This window comes from Hoplias malabaricus, chromosome 16, assembly GCF_029633855.1.
Source record: "Hoplias malabaricus isolate fHopMal1 chromosome 16, fHopMal1.hap1, whole genome shotgun sequence".
Lineage (NCBI taxonomy): Eukaryota > Metazoa > Chordata > Actinopteri > Characiformes > Erythrinidae > Hoplias > Hoplias malabaricus.
This window is the reverse complement of record NC_089815.1, coordinates 32401592-32408363: the sequence shown is the minus strand read 5'-3', so window position 1 is coordinate 32408363 and position 6772 is coordinate 32401592. Positions and strand designations below refer to the sequence as shown.

The window sequence follows — 6772 nt, the reverse complement described above, 5'->3', positions numbered from 1 at the left end:
TATGTATTTTGTCTTGTTCACCAGTGATATTTTTCAGTTACTGTAGTTAAAACAGCATTTAACTAATCCTTACATATTCATGATAGGATTTACATCACACACTGTAGCTGACACGAAACATAAATCCTTTGTGAACATAGTCCCTACGTTTCATCTGAATTATTCATAACATAGTGAGCGAAGCACTGACCTATGGCTACGTTGAGCCCTACGTGAGCAGTGTGAAGACAGCAATATTAGTAAGCTGATCCCCATAGCAACTGGAAGTTAATTTTTCACAATAAAAAACCTCTGGTGTTTAGTACCTTAAAATTTGTAAACATGCATATTATTATATAACTTCATTCATAACATGCTCTAAAGCTTTTCATAATTTTATATCAAACAAACATCACTATTCTCTCACACTGTGTGTGACACATACTGAGATTTGACATTGATAAATTATGTGCATTCTTTTAATAGCATACTGCTAAACAAAACAGTGTCAATACAAACCCATGGTGAAATTAACTTTCCAGATCCTCCTCTTTCTGTAAACATGTATATGTTAAAAGATACATTAAATTACTTATGTTTTATTTAATTATGTGTATCTACTTCTATATATAAATTAAGAGAGGATAAATCTCCTTCAAAATGAAATTGAACAAAAAATTCTAAATTAAAAAAGGGTTTTTTCAGCAGTTCAGTGGTGGTTGAAGTGAGGGGTTTATATATATATATATATATATATATATATATATATGTGTGTGTGTGCGTGTGTGTGTGTGTGTGTGCGTGCTTTAAAACGTATTTATATATGCATAATGTTTATACAAAATCTCATAAAAAAAAAAAAAACATGGTCAAATCCAACACGTTTAGAGACCAACGACATTCCATACACCTGGACCCCCATGACTACTGACGAAGAACACTCAGAAAAGTGACACTGAGCCTGCTGTGGGCCAACGCTGTTTTCTGACTGTGACTCTGAGCCGAGTGTAGTCAATTCACAAAAAACATTATAAGAACGCAGTACCAAAGCATGGCTCAATGTTGCATGTAGGTATTTGAGTATACACTAAGTAGGCTACGAGCTTATTGTTTTTAGTCCAATACATTTTATAAACTTGAATTCCTGTTTTTTTTTCTTTCATCTGTTTTAAATTATGCTCTAAACGTGTTGGATTCTCCGTGTTAACACGCAGCGTATAATTTCGTGTTAACACGTTAAGTTTGTGTATTTCGTGAATCATGATGCTTTACTGCCACCTACTGGTGTATGGCGTTATTGCTGAAACAACATAAAGCCTTAACTTACCAAATAACGGAAACAATTCCAGTGTTTAATGTTCTGAACAATGTTTATGAGATTTTGTATAAACATTATACAAACATAATATTTATATAAACATAAATACGTTTAAAAGCGCACACACACATATATATATATATACCCCTCACTTCAACCACCACTGAATTTACTGCTGAAAAAAGCCCTTTTTTAATTCAGATTTTTTTGTTCAATTTAATTTTGAAGGAGATTTATCCTCTCTTAACATATATAAGTACATACACATAATTAAATAACACATGAGTAAATTAATGTATCTTTACACATAGTATACATGTTTACAGAAAGAGGAGGATCTGGAAAGTTAATTTCACTATGGGTTTGTATTGACACTGTATTGTTTAGCAGTATGCTATTAAAAGAATGCACATAATTTATCAATGTGAATGAATTACGCCTCAGTATGTGTCACACACAGTGTGAGTGAATAGTGATGTTTGTTTCTTATAAAATTATGAAAAGCTTTAGAGCATGTTATGAATGAAGTTATATAATAATATGCATGTTTACAAATTTTAAGGTACTAAACAACAGTTTTTTTTTATTGTGAAACATAAACAGCTTACTAGTATTGCTGTCTTCACACTGCTCATGTAGGGCTCAACGTAGCCACAGGTCAGTGCTTAGCTCACTATGTTATGAATAATTCAGATGAAACGTAGGGACTACGTTCACAAAGGATTTATGTTTCGTGTCAGCTACAGGGTGTGATGTAAATCCTATCATGAATATGTAAGTACGCCCGGATTTGAGGCCTCCCATTGGCGAAAACCTTAAGAAGCGTGTAAACGTGTCAATTTTGGTCACGTTATCACGACAAAATTTTACGTGTCAACACGCAAATTTTTAATAACGTGTTAACGAGCATGTGTTCACACGTTTAGAGCCCAACGCTGTTCTATAAGAGACCAACGCCATTCCATACACCTGGACCCCCATGACTGCTGACGAAGTGACACTGAGCATTACATTATCACTCACACTATACAGTGTAAAAAGAAAATTGCTTCAATTGGTAACAAGTAATTCAATTAAGTTTTTTCAATTTATTTTTTTAAGGTTAAACTTAAACAATTAAGTTGGATAAACTTAATTGAATTACTTGTTACCAATTGAAGCAATTCAATTAAGTTGGATCAACTGTTTTCTTTTTACAGTGTACTTAAAATACAGCTTACATTTAAATAATTTTAAAAGTGTTTTTTAGCATGTTATTTTAGTTTTGCAAATAGGAGTCAAATACCTTTACGCTACTCAGAAATTCAACTTGGTTAAAATAATAAATCTACATTGCACAAATGGAATATTTTAAAATTTTATTGTGAAAACCTCACAAACTTAGTTTTTCACAAAAACTTGTGCATTAAACATACTACAGATGCATCCCATCTCCTCCAAAGGCTGCCCTTCTACTCCTGTACAGTTTAAGGAGTTTTGGCACATGTGTCCAGTGCATCATGAAACTGACTCTTCAGGTTGATGGCAGTTATTCTACGAAACTCACTGCATATCTAGAGAGAGAGAGGAGTAAACAATAGAGAATACAGATTATCAGTCATTACGTACAGAGCCTGAACATTTCTAGACAAACACTGATTCAGTTGATAACAGTTATGCAGGGATCCAGACAAAAACCATGCCGTCATCCCAAGGCCAAAAAAATAGCCCACAGGAAAATTGCTCTTTTGGGACGCTTTCGTGACAAATGTTGTGCGCGATAAAACTTGTTGCCTTTAAATAACATTACTGTGGTTGGACAATGCTGTACGCTTCTTGGTTAATAAGTAAATAACTAAAAAAATAAGTAAATAATCCAAACAGCTGATGACTTCGCATTATAACAGTTTTGGAACTGTTCTGGGGAAAAAAAGTTAAGTATCATTTTAGACAAGTAAACTAGATTGGTTCACACTAGGTTTTGCAGTGTGAAACAATCCTACAAAAACTATAAAAAGAAAAATATGCTGAAATGGGCCAGAGTCACAAGTACAGCAAACAAACACTACTCACCTGACTCTCCAAGAACAGTGCTGGCCATCATTCTCGAACCAGACCAACCAGAGGTTCCTGCTCAACAAGCTCCTTCCACCGTAAAGAAAATGTTTGGACCCTTTTTATCTATCTCAGCCCTCATTGCCTTTCTCTCTTCTTCCAAGGAATCCTCACTCAGCCCTGCAGGGCTATATCGCAAACATCTTTATAATCACAAAGATCACATTTGAAGGTAGAACTTTGGTGACATGTAGATAATTTACTGTGACATTTTGAAAAACGACATATCAAGGAACACACACAATTGGAGTGAAAACAGGGCCAGCGTGTACCATGAAATCCATGGCGTACTCTGTGGTGCTTCAACCCAACGTCTGTGTCTTGGCTTGTGAAAGAGCAGATTTTGCACTTCATCTAATGTATCCCTTTTTTCCTTGAAAATGAAAACAATATTAGTGTTAGTATTGTCATTGTACACAATTATAGTTTGTAAATGCAATTACAGAACCACAAACTCTATGTAACGTTATTTAATGTTTTTGTAATTTATTTACACACACACACACACATATATTACATTTAGCTAAATGTTTTGAGAAACAGACGATGTTAGGTATAGTGCTAGTGCTGTTAGACACCTACGAACTTCTCAAAAGCAAAACAAAAAACAAATAGTAGGTCTGATTCAGACAATACGGATATTTTTGTATCTTTGACGGCTTAATCTTGTAATAACACCCTGCTGCTTTCATATAAATGATATCAGACTAAAGGAGCGTTGTTGTAGTCAGCATCCTGAATTTTCCGTTCTACCTTAAACAGCTCAACAAACACCGAGGAGGCTCAATATAGCGTTACCTATTCCGGTATTTAAGGTGGAATGGAAAAAAGCCAGCCAACAAGATACATAACATTTTCAAAATAGAACATAAAGAAAGCGCTCAGGCTTGTTACAGCCTGCTTGAGTCTGTTACGTTGGGCATTTGATTAAATGAAACAAACGGCTCATATTCAAACTTTCCATGGCTCAGTCGAGTTGGCAAAGTTAGCTAATATAACAATGCCACGGCAATTTCCCTCACATATTCACGGCTTTAAGATAGTGTTAAAACTAGAAACGTAACTTTAAAATGCTTTGTGAACTATCACTAGTTATTTACCTCAATCTTGAATTTCTCCAAACTTCGAGCCACAACAAAGAGGAATCAACCGTCCTTCGCGCGTATTCCCGAACCTCCCACTGAGCATGCGCATGACTAGAACAGAGCATGCGCAGGTTTATCTTAATCAGCAACTTTTCCAAACAAATCTTCTCAACACATTTTTTATGTTGTGCCTACAGGTTGATCAGAACAATACATTTCGTGTTAGATGAACTATCACACAATTGAGTTCTATTCCCAACTCACTATTTCAATGTATAATCAACTAAATTTGAAGTTAGATTTTTTACAGTGCAGTCTGTTTTTTTTTTTAAGGTTTATTAAATGTTTGGTTATGGTGGGTAGCATACTTACTGTTTTATCCGAGTCACGTCGACCGTCGATGTTCGGAAGAAAAAGCGGGGCGCACCTGTTGTCGGTACCAGAGATCTGCCTCGCGCAAAGCTTACGTAATGACGTCAGACGTAAAGCTGCTTTAAACTTAATTGTTTCACGTAGTCTCAAAGTAAAAAGTTATTTTGAGATAAAATGTGTGACTTTTAAGTTAATTGAACTCATGAAAGTAAGTTGTAGGAACTAAGGCAAAAGAATTAATTGAGGTTAATGTAAATAAGTCTATAATAGGAACTACTGCCCAAATACACTTTTTAGAGTGTACAAATGAGTATGTGCAAGTGTGTAAAGCTCTGATATTTAAGTACCCTTTTCTGAAGGAAAATGAGGGGAATGGATGTGTGAGTTAATTCTAATAGTGAAAATTACTTTATTGTTGTTTTTATACTTGTTCTTGTATAATTCAATTTGGAAACAGGTTATTTTCATTTTAAATGGCTTGGCCTGCTCTAAGTGTGTAGAATTACATGAGGTTTCGTAGTTACGGCTGGTAAAATATAGCGCGGATAAGCCCGTTGCAGTGGGCAGACAAGGTGCACTATATTCTGAAGCAACTTTGCGGTTGTATTTTTGGTTGTACACAAGGGACCAAAACTTGCTATATGTTGCTGAACAGCTTTTGATTTGCTCTACAACATTTCTTGTCGACTTTTCTTAGTAAGATAGGGATATCCAAACTCAGATATTTCTGTAATGGTAATTTTTATATGTCTCTGTTGAAAGAACTTGTCTGCTTGTTTGTCAGTATATTCATTTCTAATCGTCAACAGAGCTCAAAAACTAAGTGTATGTCAGGTCAGCTCGAGGTCAATGCTTTATTAGAACAAACCACATCTTGTATATCAAACTGAGATGTCTCTAAGGAAACTAAGCTTGCAGAAACATCGAGTGATTATCTTATGGTTATGACGTATAAACTACCTATATAAATATCTCTGTGAAAACATCTCCTTTGTCCACATTCACATAGTACTCTCTGCTATTGTATGTTGACCACCTTAAGGTTAAATAAACTACTTTCTGATTCCAAATGCTCTGTTAGATTTCAATTCTTAATACTTGTCCTTATTTTCTCCATCACAATTTCAAAAATACATATCAAATTCAAATGTGTACACAGTGCACATTTTAAAATGCTTGTGACAATGATACATGTGTACGTTGAACGTTTTCAAACCCATGCCTTCTTTTTTGTACAAGACTCTGTGTATAATCAGTAATGTTGGAATTGAAATGTCCAAAATTGGAATAATCTGAAATATGTAACATGGAAAAGGTTAAGTACTAGCTGCCTGAGTACCATTTTCAAATGACCAATCATATGTTGCATTAACTTAATAAAAAATAAATAAAAACTACACTGACATACTACCATCTGGCCACAAATGGGAGTATGTGTCCACAATTCCATTTAGACCTAACAGGTGGTGGTGGGGTCTTAGGTCCGAAAGGCCATTTAGTCGAGAAAATAGCAGTTGCTTACCTCTTCGTAGTACCACACCATCCCAATCCACATATATGATACGCTGCTTGGTGGACCTTATCGGCCTAGCGCGCGGCGCACCCTAGACGATTTTTTTTGCAGAGCCCGGGGTCGGGTCCTGGGCACACGTGGTGGGAGCTAAAAATCCTCAAAGTTTGGGCCTTTTACCCGCAATTCTGCATCAATCCACCAGGTGGCTCCCGGAACGTCTCGATTCCAATATATTCCATTACATTCCATTACAGGCAAATATATTGGGATTGGGATGGCGTATATATTTATCATTCGTTGAAGTGTTTTGTAATGTTTTTAATACTTTTAACATGCCCAACATCCATAGACATTAACATTTTAAAGTGTTGGCTACTTTGATAAGGCAACACAAACGTCCTTTCACAAAGT

General features: G+C 35.4%; 1 long non-coding RNA gene across 2 annotated transcripts; it reads right to left on the bottom strand.

Moving 5' to 3' along the window:
* Positions 1 to 3410: 3410 nt before the first annotated feature.
* On the bottom strand, positions 3411 to 6500 carry LOC136671446 (uncharacterized). Of its 2 annotated transcripts, none has more exons than XR_010795710.1 (3): positions 6371 to 6500; positions 3664 to 3764; positions 3411 to 3519 (listed from the first exon to the last, which is right to left on the bottom strand). It is a non-coding gene; the product is annotated as an uncharacterized lncRNA (long non-coding RNA). The 2 variants fall into 2 exon arrangements; XR_010795711.1 differs by lacking the exon at positions 6371 to 6500 and adding an exon at positions 4492 to 4570.
* Between the last annotated feature and the right edge of the window lie 272 nt (positions 6501 to 6772).